Source organism: Serinus canaria, chromosome 3 (genome assembly GCF_022539315.1).
Source record: "Serinus canaria isolate serCan28SL12 chromosome 3, serCan2020, whole genome shotgun sequence".
Lineage (NCBI taxonomy): Eukaryota > Metazoa > Chordata > Aves > Passeriformes > Fringillidae > Serinus > Serinus canaria.
The window spans coordinates 83,392,931-83,413,095 of NC_066316.1; the positions used below are offsets into that span (position 1 = coordinate 83,392,931).

Consider the following 20,165-nt stretch of genomic DNA (forward strand, 5'->3'; position numbering starts at 1 on the left):
CATTCATATAAAGTCCACAAATGCTGCATTTGATACCTGAACTGCTCACTTTGCTTATAAGTCTTAAAAAAAAACATATCAAGGTAGAAAAACCATAAGATGAAGAAATACATATGAAGGGACTCACCTTTCTTCATTTTGTTTAATCTTTTATAAATCTTTTTTCTTTTACTTGGGGGATAAAATACACTTCAAAATATTACTTACATATACAAGACTTGAGGTATAAAGAAAGCAAAAAATATAAGGTTAGCCGAAAGAAGTGGCTGATGTCCCATCCCTGGACATATTCAAGGCCAGGTTCTCTGAGCAACCTGATCTAGGTGCAGATGTCTCTGCTCATTGCAGGGGCATTGGACTAGATGATCCTTAAGGCCCCTTCCAATCTGAACTATTCTTGTTCTATTCTATTCAACAGAGGACTATTCTCTAGGATGCTGTGATTCTGTGTGGACATTCTACCTATGGATTCTATCTATGTTGTTCCATTCTGAAGGACAAACGTCTCCCATTTAGTTGGATTCTTCTGAAGCGCCTGCATCTCTATGGGACAAAAGGAGAAGCCTGGAACAGCTAAAACAATGACACTGCAGCTGGTTCATTAAAGGTTTTCAAGTAACCATTCTCCAGTTCAGAGCCATGTCTGCAGTCCTGAGGGATAAGACCTGGGCCCTCTACAACTGCAAAGGCTGAAGTGAGCCTCCTCATTGTGCGTGCTGTGCAAGCCCAGCTACGTGCTGCAGCCAGCAGGCTGTGGTTATTAGCTCTGCAACAGGGCACAGCTGCACAGCCCTCAGCTCCCTTACAGCAGAAGCCCTGGAAAACACCAAGATTCAAACTGAAAGTGTTACCAAAGACAAGGACTCTGAGTGAAAAAGGGTGAAAAACATATCTACACATACAACCTCAGCGGTTTTAAGACAGAGCACTCTTGCTCACCGAGTTTCAGAAGCCAGCCCAGAAAGAGTCACCAATTTTTTCACAATAATTTGTCTTTTCTGAAGGAGTAGAAATGGGTGATTAAAAGTTAAAGCTGGAGGTCAGCTTGCCAAACTGTTAACAGCTTCTAATACTTTTAGCCAGTATTCAGCAGTACTTACATGCTGTCTCTCCACCCTTTCCTTCAGCATCCCAACTCTACTTTGTACTTGTAATACCAAATTGTGCTGCTTAGAGCACCACCAGAGGCACCACCAGAGGCAAGAAGGTCATCTCAAAAGTATCAGCCTCCCCTCTGTGAATTCCTCATGAAAAATGCAACAACAAATCTCTAGCAGGGGTCTCACCTCTTTTCCACATTTTGGTTATCTGCAGAGAAAAGGGGGAGAATGGGAGAGAGAGAATGGCTGGTTGGGAATTTTTAGCAAGTATTTCTCCTGAAAAAACATACTGATTCACAAGTATCTAAACTTTCATCAAAGGAAATTATTGATTTTATTTCTGCTTCACAGGAATATTGAGAAGTCTGGAAAGCCTTTGATTTCAGGTGAGAAAGTCTTCTTAGTGAAGTTAAACTCAGTATATTTAAAAAAAAAAACAAACAACAACATGTTGGGACTAAACTGAAGCACAGCATTTATCTAAGAGATAGTTTTACATTTGATTTGGAAAAGAGGAAACACCAAGTCTTTGCTGCAGTTTCGGATGGAATTTTTTAAATCCCACATTTTCACAAGATAAAGAATATTCTCTGCCAGCTCTGACTGTCAGTCACCCCCTCTACACCATGATCTGTGGAGTTTTGGGTATGCCTACACTGCTAAAGGCAAGATGGGCAGGAAGAGGTCTTGAGCACCACACTCCTGGACACTTCAGCTGTTCAAGCCTCCAGCTCTGGTTTGCTCTTTGTCTTCAGGAACAGTTTGCTCCCACAACCCCTCATGGATGAAGTGGCTACAGAACTGGTTCAAGTGGTACTTAACAGTAGGTTATAAAACATGTGGTTGAAGTTTAATGCTACAAAGAACACCATTCTGATGGGCTGCAACATAGTTTTCTCATTCTTTTGGATAGTTTGGACAAAACGCCCAAGGAATATGTGTAAGGACTATCACCTGATAGAAGAGTACAAGATGCCAAGTACAAGACAGGACAGATGCAGCCAGTCACTTCTGGTGTGACCTCAGTGATGTGGAAACAGGAAAGTCCACATCATTTCACCTCAAGATCAGGAGCTGCTACTTTAACAACATGTTTATACACAAATACTTATGTACAGAAGAGTCCACCTAAAAGTGGGTCTGCAATTTGTTGGAACTCATTCACTTGATGGTGCTTCTGTATGCATTCAGCACGATGAATAACTCAGCATGCACATCAAATAACAGCTAAACATGCTCACATTTAGCTGGTGCACCCATCCAGTGTACGGCTGCTGGGTCAAAAGAAAAACATCACAGAAAGGAAGGGAAAACTTAAAGCATGGGAGAAATGTCAAAGTTTTGAAAGCTACAGAGCAAGGGATAAATGTTCATTCACATCAATGTTAGTTTTCAGAACTACGATGAAGGGGTTTTACAATGATATTTTTTAAAAAATGATCTCCTGAATTTTAAAAAATAAACCAAAAAATGCCCCAGCAATTTCCCCAAATTTCAGTTTTGGCTTTATTTTTCTACTCCCTGAGTCTCCAATGTCACTTCATTTTTCTTCCATTAGAAACTTAAGATATTGTCTATGTTATTTCCTGGAATTTTGGGTTATGCATTTACTGTTACTATCTACCTAACTGGATTATAAAATGTATTTTAAATAAAATAAAGTGAATTATCTAGTCAAGTAATTAACAGAATTTTGTATAATTTTGTAGTATGCATATATTAAATGGAGTCTTTTTAATTTTAAGGTTAGGTTTTTACAGAAAAAAGAAAACATATGCAAAGGATTTTGTAGGGGAAACAAACAAGACTCAAAAGACCCTCTATTACAAATAAATAAATTAATTAAGATGAACAACAGGGAAAAGGCCTAACTAACCACAACTGTGAAACACAGTGACCCAAACCTAGCATTGACATCACTACAGACTAGACTACCAGATTTGAAGTGATTACCATAACACCAGCAGCTTAGGAGCACCAAAAACCAAGCCTGGTTTCACACAGCCACACCTTGACAGACATTTGCTGGTACCACCCAGAAAAAAACATTCCTGCACTCAGCCAAGGGTAGCTGATATGGGACATCACCCCTCAAACAAAGCAAATAAAACTGGGGAAGACCTCAAAAAAAAAAAAAAAAAATCTAAAGAAGAAAAAGTTTGATTCAGGGTTTCTTTTAAAAATGAGTAATAAATGGATTTTTTTTTCCCTTAGATCTTTAAATTCTACACACTTCTCTTAGGAGGCAATATTGTTGAAAAATGGATGAATGTGATTTTGTGCTCTGGGAATTGATAGATTTCTTGTATTTCAAAGAAACCAATACTATACACTGTGGCATTTAATTTCTCCCTAATTTACTACCCCTATGGATTTCACTCAGTTATTTACGCACAAGCAATTAAGCACTTGATTTGATGCAGTACACAATTATTTCTTCAATAGAGCCTTAGTCTTCAAAAGTACAGAAACCTTTTCTGGATACTTTTCCATTTTAGTAAGACAATTACAGTCAAACTGCTTTCCTCTCCTAGTGACAAATTCAAACCCAATTTTAGGAGCCAAAAATTAGCAGCAGTGAATAATGCCTGGTAGAAGCTGCTGGTTTCAGTCCTGTTTTCAGTCAGCACCATGCACCTAACTGCAGTACCAGTAATTAACACAATTTTTAGCAGGCTGGTCATGCAAACCAGACCACACAAGCTACAGAAACAAAACTCACTTTCAACTGCAATGTCCCAAGACAAGCCTACAGAAAACAGAAATTTGTGGAATTTAATGACCATGCTGGTTCTACATAACCACTCCAAGGTTATACAGGACACTGACATCTCCAGGAATGTCCATATGGCATATTTCATATGTATCAAAGTCATAATTACTGAAATGAAAAAAAAAAAGAATTCAAAAAGAAAACAGGAAGAAAAAAAAGAAGCAGAATCTCATAATTATGAAGCTCATCAGAGCAAATACAATCATAATTCAAAGTTAAATGGCACTAATTTTTTTTCCAACAATTTTTAAACCCTCCCTTGTATTTCTGCATCTTGTGTGCCTGGAAAGTTGCACAAAACATGTTGCTTCAGGGCTGCACCTAATTATATTGGGCATCCAGAAATAGGTGCATCTGACTCAGAATTTCTGCATGCCTTGCCAACCAATCAAACCATAAGAAATGCAAACTATGCTTGAATTAAGCAATAAAACACTGCAAGTTGCAAGTTGTAACATATTAGCATACACCACATTGCAAGGAAGAACTCCACAACAAGAAACAGGTTCAAAGTATATTTGTACCCAGTACTGCTGAGAGTATCTTCACAACTGTGACTTTACACAACTTGAGTCACACAACCAAATATTCCACACTGAATATTACAGAACGGGACTAAACATCACATGAGGGTAAGTGCTCTAAAGCAATGATACCTTTAATTATCTTTTTAAACCTTTATAAATGCAAGGGTTTTTCATTTGATGATCATACCTCTTTGTAGACAATCTTCCAGACAGATATAATTTCTTTAGTGACATAGAACTGGTACAAAACCAGACTCCAGCAGCAGATCATGCTGAGAATTTGTCATTTTACCTTATGGTAAAATTAGGAGATCAGGCACTGCATTTTGCAGTGGTCCAGGGCAGGTGGACAACGGGCCAAAGAAATGACCACAAAAACCCCATGCTTGTCTGTGTCTGCACCCAGAAACATCTTGAAGACAGCAGGTGCAGCTGAGCTGTTTTATTTTACTCTTTCACAATACTATGCGGGCAAGTTAGGTAGATCAACTAGAACAAATACAGTCCCAGGGATTTCAAAAGAAAATATATTTCATCATGAGAATGTCACAGTATTTGTTTTCATGCCTCAAGGGTGTTATTAATAATTAGCAATTTACACAAAGTTGCTAGAAAATGCACAAAACAAACCAATAGATTAATCCTCAGCTTTTTCAACTTAAAAGCTAAAAATCAATGCTAACCATTAGAGAATGGTCTGAGAACTATAAAGCAATTACAGTAATTGATAACCACTGCATTCACAGGCAACGATATCAGCAATTAAAGGATAGACCAGAAAGTGATCCATGCCAATTTTGAGAACGTTCCACCAACAGCTGCTGTTCCACAGCAGTCCAGTCATTTGACTAACTTGTAAGGTCACTTTCTAAATGGGAAGTGATAAGTCTTAAGTTGGAGTTGCAAGGAATTCTCTTAGTTGACAGTTATGTACCAAGCAATGTGGCAATAAATTCCAAGCAACGGGACAAACTTAACATCAACAGCATTATATTGATACACGTGGGGTTTTAGATTGATACTATAAAGAACAGCCTTCGACTGTGTTCATTATGGAGCAAACTCTGCTATTAAACACTGCTTTGCACAAAGGCTGCAAACATAATATACAATCAGCTACCAAACTAAAATACATTTAAGAGCTATTTAAACAATTGAAGTATTTCCTATTCATTTTACATTAGAAAGATTTCCAGATCTCCATGCCTGCAAAAGAACAATCGTTTTCAGAAATGAATAAAACTGTATGTAACAAAATAGGTTATTTTGTACCATATCATTTTCCAAACTCTGGTTACTTTTGCAGCAGTATTTCAATGGCTACTTTTCCAGACAAAGTATTTTGCCTCTTACAGTCTCTGTTACTCATTGCAAATGATCAAAGTAAAAATGTAAAAACACTGTCTGCAGCGGACTGTGATACATTGCAGCTGCAGTGATTTACCATATAATACACCACTGCACAAGCAGTCACTCCTGAGGAATGAGATGACACAGGGTTTTTAAAATATTTTTTTTAAAAAAATTACACAGCACTCTTACAAAATTCAAGAATAAGAAGATAAAGCATCCTATTACTTTACAGGCATTTTGCTTGAGTAAGAGCTTCTGGATTGAGCCTGGAATTAACGGCTAGTAAACGGCTTTAGGATTTGGCCTGCTGTTTGTACCTGCTAAAGTCTCCTTTATCCAAAAGTATAGAGTTTGATTCAACAAAATATAAATCATCTTCTCTACTTTCATTAATGTAGACAGCACTCTACGTCAGCGCTTTTATATATACATATATATATTTATAAATAACTACATGCTTGAATGCATCAGAGAGTTTTCTGAAAGCCAAAAGAGTGTGAGGTAAGTTTCAGGATGGTGCTGAAATTTCAAAGGAAATAAACCATGGTGCTAAAAGCTGTCCTCTTTTCACCCTCAGCATGGTCCACGGGGTCCTGTTACAAATGTGACTATTAGTAAGCCTTTTGGTTCCAGGTCCTTCGTCCTCTGAGGGACAACTTGAGTTAATCAGAAAGCACAGAGGTAAGAAAAGATCATAAGCCCCTTAGGAAATCAACTGGGCACAAGCAAAAGAAGAAAAAAATTTACTGGCAGGGTAGTTAAAAAGCCACTCAAATTGAAGTCATGTCTTAATTTTGCGTGGTATATTAGAAAACACCTATATACTCCAAAAAAGAAAAATAATCGTTTTTTCACCTTTACATTGGAAAAAGAATTTAAAAACACTTCAGACTCAAAAGTTTGATATGACTCTCCATATGAAAAGAAAAAAAACTCCAGTGGGTTTTGTTGGGTTTTTTTTTTTTTTGTTTTGTTTGGGGTTTTTTGGTGTTTTTTTTTTTGTTTGGTTTTTTGGTTTGGTTTTTTTTTTTGGGCGGGGGGGTTTGGTTGTGGGTTTTTTTTTTTTTTTTTTGTGATTTCAGTTTTCTTTTTTCCCCTCAGGATACAAGACCTAGCAGTCTTACTTGCTATGTCTTTGGGGAAGACAAAGGTTTGTTTTGAGAAACATGTATTGAATGGTTCAAGGCAGAACTGAAACAGCAAGCACAGTGGACTCAGCCTATCTAGACACCTACTTGCCTTGATATATATATAAATTTTAAACACCTGTCATCCAGAGGTTAGTTTGTAAGAGAGAAAAACTATTTAAGACACTTAGTTGCAATGATCTGGATTGCTGTTTCATCCAAGGTCATGAGAAAAATACTCTTTTTCACTTCTGTTTTTGAAGAATTTGCACATAATTTATACACAGTTTTAGAGGTTTGGTAGAATGTCCCAGAAGAGACAGTGATGATATCACAGCAGTGCGACCACTTGAAATTAATTAAACTATCTCAAGAGCATTAAGTCCATCCTTATTTCATACTAGAGACTGCAAAAGTATATATATGTAGAGGTATGTCTTGGGACAAGCAGCTTCTTAAAAACATTCCTGGAAATGAACAAACTACTCCAGCTCACGTGTATCTTTCTCAAAGATTGTCAAGCCCTAGGATTTTGACCATAACTTGTTTCAAAGAACCCATGAGACTGATTTCAGTATGTTATTCCATGTTATCCCATTGACTGTTCTCCCTGTATTTTTACCAGTCTCTACCAGCAACTTAATTTGGCAGTTGTTTTAGCTCCCAGCCTCACAGAAAATTGTAAATCAAGGTGTATCTTTAGCACTATTAATTCATCTGCATCCTAGTTTCCCTGCTGCGTGCAGAGAAGCTGTGTTGCCATTCCGCTTGTGATTCCACAAGTCATCCATTTCTCTAACTCAGTACCTTCAGACAAAGACAAATAGTACAGAAATGAGACTCTCATCTCCCATGTGATAATTAATCTTCATTAAATTGTTAAACAATGAAACTCCTAGCTCATGCAACAGTTCAGCATCTGCCAAAATAAGTGTCACTTTCAAAAAGTGACGGGAAAATAGCACATTAAAGGCTTAGTTATAGTTTTACTGAGGTTGGGTTTAGTTGCAGTAAGTTAGAAGCACACTCTAGTTTACTGTCAAGCAGCTTATTGGCATATGAGAAGCACTTGTATCATGTGCTGCTGAGGGTTTCAGACCCAGCAAAAAGGAACAGTTCCATTTGTTGTTTCCTTCCACTTAATGAATCATGCAAAGCTGACTTTCTGGTTTGTTATTCACTTATAAATGTATTTTTAGAAATGAACTAGCCAGATACTTTTTGCAGCTATTGAAAGTGAAGACAAGTAACTTTCTCCTCAGGCAAGGAGAGAGTAGTAGGAGGATCTGATGAGGAGCAAGGGTTGTACAGCCACAGGGATGAGTACACAGAGCACACTGCTGAGTCCAGACAGAAGAAGGTTGCAAGAACTGAAATCTTGAGAGTTTTAATAATTTGAGCTGTGGTGACAGATAGGTCATACCTTTGAGATAGTAGCTCAACAGAGATCATGTTAGGAATTATAAAGGTCCATCTCAACAATGATGACTGGGTTATCACCCTGCATAAAAGACAGTGACAAATGCTGTCTGCAGTAATTTAGGAAAATGCAGGATTATTTAAATGCTTGGATTATTTAATCATGAACTTGTATATTCTGCATTTGTTACATGAAAGAAATTTGCAGATCAGCAAATGACATCCTCCAGAACTGTACCTCTATGTGCCACCATTTTCACAAGGTGTCCTAACAATTTTCCAGTGTTTTTCATTATTACTGTTTTTAATCAAATTAACATGCTAATTTTTGGAACATCTAATGAGCAATTCCCAGGACAAGACTGCAAGACAACAATTCTATTCTCTTGCCAGAAAACAGTATGAACTGTATGCAGAGTGATTTGTTGCCACCACCTGCACACCCTCTAGAGGTAGGGAAGGCAGCCCTCAGCTGGAAATTAATCCACAGATCCATACTTGGAACAGCATAACCTGCCAAGGTCACATATCCATTACAGTATGCCTCACGTTTAAAGACAAGGCCGAAAGACAAAACTTTATTACTGAACCTTCTCAGAATACTGAGTGCAGCAGATACCCTGTGGGGTCATAAGACATGACTGTGATACATGCTGGACTGGGATGAAGGCAGTCACTGGTTCACTGCAGGATGCTAAATATAGACTGGGAGATGAATGGGCCTCTCTAATATACTGATCCCATTTCCAAAACCAAAATACACTTCAGATCTCTTGATCAGTTAAGAGATCTCTCTTCTGCAAATTGCTTCCAAATCTTTACCACTGTTCATATTTTCAGCCAGGATCATTTTAATTTAAGTCTTACTTCATAGAGATTTTATACTTAAGACAAAGAATAAAATTTTGTCATGGATTAATAAGCTTGAAATACACCATCATAAAAACACCACCACATGATTTCATAAAATCATACTTAAATAAATGAGCACTCTGCTAGTAAACTTTATCTTTCAGGTAGAGATCATATCTGAAATGTCACTGTTTTATCTTAAGATATCTGAGTTTTCAGTCACTATCCATTATAGTATTTAACTCCTAAAGTTTGTGACAAAGGCAAGTCAAAAAAATGCCATGACCTTTTATTGTGGTGAGATAATTTAGAGATATGGGCATATGAAAACTCCTGGAGAGCAAAATCATACAAAGGATTTTTCCAAGTAAATACTTTCCTCCTGACACTTACTGCTGTGGTATTGTGTTCAGTTCAGTACAGTTGCTTCAGCTCCATCCTTCCCATTCATGAACATCAGCAATAACAACAATTAATCTAATATTAATAGATTTTTAGATTTATTTTATATTTCATGTGTATTAACTCAGTTATGGTTTCAAGGAAAAATTCCCTGGACAACAGTAAGACTGACTGAGTCCCTTTCTGCAGAAAAATTCCTGAGGACTGCATTTCTCACCGAGTTTCTGAATTCCATGGGGTATTTCAGATGCATCTCCCCAAGTTTTCCTCCAAGTGTAGATGTAGTCATGCTGGAGGTCAGATATTGGACTGCATCTTGCTGTCCAGCTGCAGCCCTTCCCATGAAATGACCTGTAAGAGCAGCTAAAAAGTGACCTCAGCTCCTGCAGAGTGGACCCAAACAGGAATAAACCAGCTGAGGCTCAGCTTCAGCAAGATTTACATGAGTATTTGCCAAAGGAAAAGCAATAAGGAACACAACCAGGTAGTGAACAAAACTTTCATGTTGTGATATTTCCTCAGACCTGCATACAGGGTCAAGACCTCAATGGAAGAAAAATGTAAAAGTCAATATCATGTTTTAGTTACATATAAATCCAGTAAGTTGACTCATACTATCACTTCAGCTTTATTTCTACAGAAAACAGGTTAAAGGGGGGAAGAAATATTAAAAACATATTATTAATAGAAGACAAGCACATTTCTAAACTGAAAGCAATACATAGTATCAGTCAAGTCTTGTTACAGTCAAGTAGACATTCATAAATTCTCCCTTCCCTCAATGACTGTGTTCCCACCTAGATAACTTCTTCTGCCTCCACAGTGCCACAAATGCTCTCACCATAACTCTCCCCATGTAATATCTCCAAACAGCAAAATCTTACGCAGACTGCCCACATATAACATGGGAGCATTGAAGATTTCGTAATAGTCCTACCTCTCTCCACTTGAGAAGAATTTTTCAAGTAAAACTAAAGAAGCTTTATAAAATCTCTGTACTTCAGATGACTTTTTGCCACCATCCATGAAGGAAAGATGGAGCATTTATCACTGTTCAGTTTGATGGTTTCTAGTAGTTACTCTGTAAATACCTAAATCTATTAATAACACCGCTAAAAAGTATGTCTACAAGAAGGATGAAAGTCAAAATTCCTTCCAAGAATATTTGTAACTCAGGACCATCATCTGTCTCATCGTTTCCAACAAAAACCTCTCAACTCCAACACCACACCCAGAAAACAAATTATTTGCAAAGACAAATCACAAGTTTAGTCAGCAGTCAGTGTGACCTTTCAGGAAGGATAACTCCCTTCCAGACAGTATCTCCAGCCATTAAATGAAATCTCTGTTTTCCAAGCTTAAGGGGAAATATGTCCGCTTGAGCAAATTGTATAAAATTATATAAAAGTTTACAACACCCCCAGACATTAGCAAAGCTGTTTGTCTTTTATTCTGAATTCTGCTTCATCTTCAGTCTGCAGATGTGGTTAGGACATTTCAAAGAGAGAAGCATGCACAGATTCATCAACTAGAAGCTGAATAAGTCACTTGAGGGCATGCACACTTACTGTAACTAACCACAGCTGCACCTGAAGTGTAATGGAACCTCCTTGAAGAAGAAACATTATATTAACATTTCTAGTAAGTGTGGCCAAAGGCACAAGAAAGGCCTCTTGAAGTGAGGTGGGGGTTGGTCTCTTCTTCCAAGCAACAAGCAATAGGGCAAGAGGAAGAGGCCTCAAGATGTGCCAGGGGAGGTTTAGATTGGATGTTAGGAAAAATTTCTTCACGGAAAGGACTGTCAAGCATTGGAACAGGCTGCTCAGGGAAGTTATTCACTTCCCATCCCTAGAGGCATTTAAAAAACCTGTGGTAGATATCTAATTCAGGGACGTGGTTTAGTGGTGGATTTAGGAGTGTTAGATTTATGGTTGGACTACATCATCTCAAAGACCTTTCCCAACCTGATTGATTCTGTGATTTGATGTTTCTAAATTCTCAGAACTACATTCAGAGGAACAGGTCTAAGAAAAGCCCTCCCACTGCCAGCATAAGCTCTTCTTCCCTCCCTGTTGCAGAGATACCTGCAAGTAGCTCGTTCACACACGGGTTTACATTTCCTGCCTTCTAAACAGATCCTTCTGCACAGAGCTGCAAGAAGCAAGACTGTGCTCCTTCCTGTGGCAATGATTCTTCTGGTACATGTGAATAAACCTGACTCACAGATAGATATCAACTGTAGAGAGATGTAAACAGAAAAAACTTTTTTCCTCCTAATGAATTTAGAGACTTCTTCTGACGTCAGTCAGCAGAACTTCCTTGGATGTAAAAGAGTTTTTCAAGCTGATTAATTCGCTGTGTGATTTTTATGGAAACATGGAAATTTCATTTTCTTCAGTGCTGGGCTACCTGATGGGAAGAGGACATCACCTGCTTACCAGGCTGGCAGTAGTGTGGATATCACACCAGCCTCACCAAGCCAGCTTCAACTGAGCCATCACCTGTCATCTCTCCTGTGACAGGGCACTTTCACTGTTAAAAAAGATGCACTTACAAAGACTTTTCTCACAGAGAGAGTGGCCTATGTTTTAGAACTCACTGCCAAGGATCTGTGGCTCTCCATCTCCACCACCTACAGAAATGCATCCAAAGCACTATTTCATCTTAATTTTCACACAAAAGACCCTCTCAAGTATGTCAGGACTCTCATCCAAAGGCCCAACATTAACTTTTAAGTGCACTTCTCTCACGAGAGTTTCAAAGGGAAAGATTTGTGCATTTACTTCTAGATATCATGGGTATGGATGAGCTTAAGCCACATAAAGCAAATAAATTTAATGCCCTAGGAGAAGTTAGATGCTGTTTTGGACTGAATGACCTCAAGAGTGTGTGCAAGTTTTCTAATCTATGACACAAGTGAAATAGGAAGTGAATGTGTTCAGTAGCTTTTTTTTTCTCAAAGCATAAAGTTACTCTCTTGGTTTGATCATATTTGACTCCTGGCACCAGCCTTCCTTATGGCTCCTTCTATATGGTACCAGGTATGACTTCAATAGAAGAATTAAAACTCTACAGAAATCTCAAAAGGCATTACTGTGTTTGCTTGGTCAAACTATGGAGTCTCAAAGCAAGAAGGAAGCCAAGACAAACAGGAATATACTGCTTAAATCAAGACGTGGGCAGGTACTGAACTTCCTTTCTTCATTATTACTAATCAGTTTAAGAGCATGATTCATTTGTTAAACTTCATTCTGTACAAGTGGGGAGAAAAAAGTGAATTACCAATTGAATGCACAATAGAATAATGAAAGGAAGCTGCAGGTACTTCATGCTTTTGAAAATTATTCACTCTTCAAGAAAATGCTTAGAGACATATTTATGTCCATCTCTGTTAAGGAAAACACACACATTTATGTTTGAGGATTTTCTTGGATGAAGTCCAAACAGAAAATTTTAGATATGCCTGGCTGGAGGACTGTGTCTACCTCTGCATCACTGGACCAGACTATATATATTAAGAAATAATCACACAGTCTTTCAAGCAGAAGACACTGTCTGAGACTACACTTCAGTGCCCCAAATGATGAACGTTTTGCTGAGCTTCCTGTAACGCAATTACACTGCAACTCAGATAGCTATCACAAGATAAATCTAATGCTCAACACAAAATTGAAAATATTTCTTGATTAGATGCAGCTGACCTATAAGACAGGCTTTGAACTTTTAATTAATATTTTTAAAGGAAGGGGGGTTTTGGACATGAAAGGGCAACTCCTTAAAATTATTTTGCAATTGATAAACTGAACAGTTCAAGAATTTTCTACCTTAACTGACCTGTGGTGGCAATTCCTTGGGTAATCTACATCTGCTCTCTTACAGGAAATCTGTAAAACCAATCTACAAAAATAAATAAAAAATCTTGCAGAGAAAACAAGGAAAAAAAAGGATTGCAAGTTCCCCCAAACTCAGTGTATTTTATATATCACATGTTTACAAGTGACTCTTAATGCACCAGCATTAACTTAAAAACCAAGGATGCACGCTGTATTGTGTTGATGGTTTGAGAAATGGTATGAGTGCTAATGTTAATGAGAAAAAGCAACATTTATTGTGAAATAAAAACATCTGCCTCAGTAGGAATAACATAGTAAATTATGACTACTATGTATACATAAAGATTAAAGATTTTTTGTTAGATAGTGTTATTCATGCTTTCTACTCCATCTTTTCTACCTGAGAGCAGAAGACTCTATTTTGCTTCAGTTAAAATCAGTTGCAATTTTCTTTAATTTTCACCTCTTATATTAATGAAAATATGAGCCATATAAGAAGGCTAAACACTTGGCAACTAAGTTTTACCTTTGAATTAGTAAGAAATAACTACCTTACAATAGTGAGATTTGCATTGCCAGCAGTTTGCATTGTCTAGGAATAAAAGGTTTTCCTTCTATAGATCTTCTCCATTAAAAGACTAATAAAGTAACAAACCATGTGTTTTTCCTTACCACTGAAACAATTATGAAAAACTTTACTGCATTTTTATGAGTATTGTTAAGTATATTAATTATGCTTATTCTCATGAATGGGAAAATTACTATTATTAATTGAATAATCATTGGTATTCCATTTGATGCTACAATTATTTGAAATTATTGTGAAATATTAATTCAATTGTACTTTCATCCAATTCAGGAGACTAATTATGTTGCAATCAACAGTAAAACAGGATGAATAGCTATTAAAAATATAGTCAAACTTGGAGCATGCAAAGAGCATCAAGTCTGAATAGATGTCATGACCTATTTTTGATTTCAAAAAGTTGAGCAACAGAGAAACTTTAAAAAGCATCCAGTGAAGAAAGGTGTCTAGATCATTAAGATTCTGTTCAGGGCCTACTTTGAAAATCTGTCACATAAATACTCTCTCACAGGCAATTAAAATCTTTAGAAATTCTTCCTTTAATTCACTAAAACCACTTCTCCTTTGAGAACACATATTTCATGCCATACTAGAAATTCATATACCATCCTTTAGAATAAATCTGTAATTTTGGGCAGGTTCTTTCATCACATGAGACCATGGAAAGTTTCCCAAAAGTCCCCACATCCTACAAGACACTCAATAAAAAAGACAAGAAATGCCTCTCCAAAGACTGGGACATCAAGAAAAATAGATCTGAGATAGGAGTCTCATCCCTGCATATAATGCTCATTGCATGGGTTTTGTGAAAGGAGAAAAAATTACAGAAAAAAGATAATTATAAATCTTTTGCTTTAACAGGAGGAAGATTCTGCTTGCAAAGGTTGCAGACTAATTTGAAACTCCAATACTAACCAACTATCCACCTTCCTTAACACAATTCCTAATCTCCTTTAAGAAATAAACCTTATGACAAATAGAAGAAAGTCCACATGCACGAACTTTCCCTGATGCAGTTCTTGGTGACTTTCTCTCTTTGCAGTCTTCTTTATAGAAAGCTGTGGATCTATTTTGATTTTTATAGAAAATTAGTCACTTCCCCTAGATCACCATTCTTGAGTCAGAAACTAAGACCAGTACAAATGAGAAAATTTAGTAGATCAAGCCTCAAAAAATAAACGTGAAACAGGATTTTATTAAGGTAAGCATAAACATTCCTAATACTTATCTACTGAAAATCCTGAGGTGGAAAATAACTCTCCAACAACAACAACAAAAGAACAACAACAAAAAAAAAACACAACAAGAAGAAAAAAATAAACAACCCACTCCCCCCCCCAAAAAAAGAACTACAACAACAAATAACAAACAAAAAACAAGCAAAAATAGAAGCTAGATGTTATTTAGTGCCCATGACAAGGTTCCAGGAGAGGTCTGCTGTCCATGAACAACATCAGGAAAGAGGAGGAATGAAGCATGGCTGAGCATTTAATCTTCTCTACCAATCACAAAGAAGAGGACAAAGGTTTTAAAGATTGTGCCATCTCCACTGCTCTGGTCAGTACACAACGACTGAGATAGAACAAGAAAATACCAGATGCGACCATAAACATCCATGAGCACAGCTAAGGGAAAAGCAGGCATCTGCACCTGGTGCAGAACAATCCCATGTATCCATTCAGGCTAGGAGCCCACTGTTTGGTTGGCAGGCCCAAGAAAAAGGGAGATCCTGTGGACACAGCAGGCTGAGCAAGGCAGCAGCATGCTTTTATCAGAAATAAGGCAAGCAGCAAGCTTTCTCTATACATTAGAAGATTGGGACTGGCAGGCTGAAAAAGTTTTTTTCTCTACTCAGCATGGCCTCACACACTAGGGCAGTCAGTTGTGATCCTTCCCAGCTGAACCAGGATGTGAAGAAGACAGGGGAGATGCTGGAGAGCAGCCACGATACTCAGGAGCCTTGAGCTTTTGTCTTGGAGCAGCTGATGGAGCTGAGCATGTTTGGTCTGACAGAAGGGGGATCTAACAGGTGACCCAGTAGCAGCCTACATCTACTTGAACGTAAATCAAAATGATTAAGAAGCCAAAACTTCACAGCAGTGATAGAACATATATAAAGGGACAATGACCATAAATTGCCACTTGGGAGGTTCAGGGTGGCTCTTCCATTCTTCCCTCCCCATGTCAAACCCTCTCTTTTTTCAACAGGCAGGTGTTGCAGACCTGCAGATTATTCAGCAAGGTGGTGGGATTTTCACCCAGGGAAGTTTAGGACCTGTCTAGACAAAGCCGTCCCACACGACTGGGAAGAGTGTATCTCCCAGCGGGACTGGGTAACTTCCTAAGGTTCCTTCAAAACAATGTGTAGGTGAGAAATATATACATGGATAGAATCACAGACTGCTTCAGATGCAGCAAATCACTGAAGATTTATACTGAAGGACATCTAAATAACCACTTTAATTCATTGTACCTGAAAGAAAGTGCCTACTAAGGTTTGTGTGCTACAGTTAAAGAGTTTTAAATTTGTATCTCCTCAGTACCTAATAAGACTTGATTTGATACATATTTATGTCATCAACACTATTATTTGTTAATTGTAAATATCAAGTTGTTATTTGTTTTTACAAACATATAGAAATATATTGTTACCCTAACAGCACCAGATCCAGATTCTGAAATGGTCTCTGAAAAGATGAAAGCTGTAGAGTTACCCATAAAGCACCTGGAAGTAGTTCATTAGTTGCCAGAAGATGGAAAACAGAAAGAGATAAAATCATTTCTCCTACTTCCAATAGCATGAGAACAAGCAAGTCCTTTGGGTGTTGCACATGATTGGTTTTCTAATCAGAATATGGAGCCTCCATTATTACACCAAGGATACAGTGTGATGCAGCTCTGTTAACAAAGACCTGCTGGTCAATAGTCATCCTGATCATTACTGAGCTATATCCTTTCCAGCAAATCTGGAAGGCTAAAATAGCTAGTTAAATCTTTGATGACATAAATTCATCTTTTCCAGAAATAATGTTTCAGTCTTTTTTCCATCAATAACGCAAAAGACAAGAATGAAGACAAGAATACCATCCAGGCTCTTGCAATTCACCTAACGCTGCATCTTTTCTTCTGCTATGGCCAGTGGGGGATGTCAATGAAAACCTATCAATACAGGCATGCAACCCTGTGCACACATCCAGATGTGTAATTTGGAATTCAGAAGATTCCAGAGCAAAAGTTGGTAGCTTTGAAAAGAGAAGAACATCCCCACAACAAATGTCAAAGACTTCTGCGTGGAATACATTACAAAGAAGTCAGTAAGAAACAGAAACTTTATTATTCCTGAAATAAATCCAACATGTTAAATTAGGAAACTTATGCAACTAATTATATCCTACCAGTATAAACAGTATCAAAGAGCAGTATTTTTTTTCTGAACATCTCATGCCATCTCATTTTCAGAATGTCAATTAAGAACAAAAATAATACAAAGCCCTTATGATAACTGAAGATGAAACCCAGAGTTAAATTTGCAACAAATCTGGGATTCCCCTTTTGATCACTCTAAGGCAATGGCTGTACATTTTTATCACACCAAACAAGCCATAATAAACTTCAACAGTAATAACAGAAAGAAATCCTGTGACATTCCAAGACAATGCTTTTGAAAAGTTACAATATCACAGCCTTTTAATGTAAGCATCTGTGTTAAATATGCACATGGCTCCACGTGTAGGTGATGTGGTGTGGCATAAAGTGGTATCTGAAAAGAAGGTTTTCAAAAATTTGCAGGAAAGATCTTAAATTTTAATAGGAGTTTCAATGTAAAGAACTACTGAGGTGCACAAAAAAGGATTCAAGAAACATGTCATTTATGGCTCTGCTCCCCAGCACAACTTTACTGAAATCAAAGGCCTTTGCTCAAGAGTAACTTCTTCCCCTAGCTGCAGAAGTTTGCAAAATAGCTGTCTTTTCTAGAATCTGTCAGGTTTATATTTACAAATAAACTAACCAATTGACTTCTGAATGTAGGTCACAACACTCATTCCTTAGGTGGCTGGCCTATTTTTATCTTATTTGAAAGGGCAAGAACAAAAAAGAAGAGCTAACTGGACATACTTCTCAGCTCTGAAGTGTTTTTCTCTGTAGGAGTGATACATTAAAATATCACCAATATCACTGCAGGAATGATTTCTGATTTGTAACAAATCTTCAATTCCCCAGTTCTTATTTAAAAAAACAAGCACGCAAATCTAAACTGACAGATCAAAGCCTTTAGAACCAAAACTCTGTAACCACCCTTGCACTACTTCAACCTGCATATCAGAGTGAGGTTTCAGGAGACCAATGATCTACTGAAAAGGTCTCACCCCAGATAGCCCATTCCTGTAACAGAAATAGTACAGAGCTATAACGGGCTCCACTGCAGTCAAGAATAGCTTAGCAGTGGTAGAAGCAGACATCTCCTCCATGTACTTTGTAATGTCTTTGCGACTCTAAGCTACTTCTCTCATGACTTCTTTTTTTCAAATAACTGTGGCTTTTTTGTTATGTTTTGGGTTTTAATTCTGTAAGAAAGTCTGTTTTCAAAGACGCAACTATATTCGATCAAGTGGCTGGAAAAAAATGAGCCTGGAACACCATAAATATTATCCTATTATCTGACTGTGATTAAATCAGAATTGTACAAACACATTAAAATAATTTTTAGACCGTGGCATCACTGGCATCACTGGCAATAAGGATGGCTGCCAAACTGAATAGAACTTCAAATGCACCTTAAACACTGTATCAGTGACAGATACTTTAAGGTAATAATATTTTTAGGTGTCTTATACTACAGTAATGTTTCAAGCTCTTTCACACAGATTTGTTCAGATAAAAGATGTAATGCTGGCATTACATTTGCCAAAATTGCCATTTGCAATTAAAAATTAAAACTGGCACTCTTTCTATGCAGGCAATTATCTAAACGCAGCTGGCAATCTTCCTTGTTTACAGTGCTGCTGTGTCATGACTACACTCCGTTTGGAAATTTACCACTTTTTTTTTTTTTTTTAAGGTTTAAACTTCTCAGCTGTATTTCCAACTCGAACTTTTCTGGTTTTGAAGATTTCTATCATGAACTCAAACAAAAAGGTCCAAAACTCTAATCTGCATATTTTGTATGGCAACTTCAGACGCTGACATAAAATGATTCCTAGTACATATTTTGGTGGTTGTTGCAACACAAATTAACATCCATCTAGGCCACAGGAAAACACCTGTAAGGATACAGACAGCAAAATGTACCAAATAAATGCCCTCCAAGAAGAACATTTTAGGTGTAAAAGCTGATTTTCAGAGAAAAACAGAAATAATGGGAAGATCCTCTAAGTGGAAAAAAATCCTTTTACTGAATAATATATGACATTAAGCATATTTCTACTACTTGCTGTCTATAGTAATTGTCATCTACAAAATGAATCTATCCACAAAGTATCTTATTAATCAGATTGCCATGTTTTTGGCACCTTTTAACTTACAACAGCTGTTATTAAAGTAAGATTTGAGGGTTCCCCTACTGCTGGGAGAAGAGCACAATTTATGCTGTCAAACAGCTTTTAGGGAACAGTTGCTTTTTTAGCCAAGATGCTGCAGCCGCTAGCCTGATTTCCATGACTATCATGGAACAAATACAGTTACTTACAGCATATCAGTAAATATTCTGAACACATCTGTTTATGGTGTGTTTCCAATAGTCAGACATAGCACTAAATTGTATTATAACCCCAATACAGTAATGCTTAACTTCCTTCCTCTGTAACTGATCACTTTTTCACCCATAAATATGATCCACTGTCACGACTCCTTAACAGACTTTGCCGCATGTTTTGCTCAGCCATCGAAAAGGATTTTGAGTAGGGCCTCTCCCCCGAATACTACCAAAACCCATAAAAACAGAGGCTTTCTGATGAACTGAGGAGCATGGCTGACCCCAAGGATACTGCAAGCAGTGACACCCACGGGTCCCCTCACACAGGTGTCCCGGGCAAGCCTCTTGAAGTTAAAGCAGCACAAGTTTCGCAGCGCGGTGACAGTACCGCTCTCCACTGAGCGATGGGACGGAACACATATTTCCCTCACGTTTTTTTTTTAGGATGAGAGCGACAGGAACCATCACTTGCTAAGATCAAAGCTCAGCAGCGGCAGGCAC

At 37.6% G+C, this 20,165-nt stretch overlaps 1 protein-coding gene across 2 annotated transcripts in view; it reads right to left on the minus strand.

Annotated features, from left to right (window-relative positions):
- Positions 1–20,165, minus strand: part of KCNQ5 (potassium voltage-gated channel subfamily Q member 5) — a 278,254-nt gene that overhangs the window by 256,627 nt on the left and 1,462 nt on the right. The gene's annotated exons all lie outside the window — the stretch shown is intronic.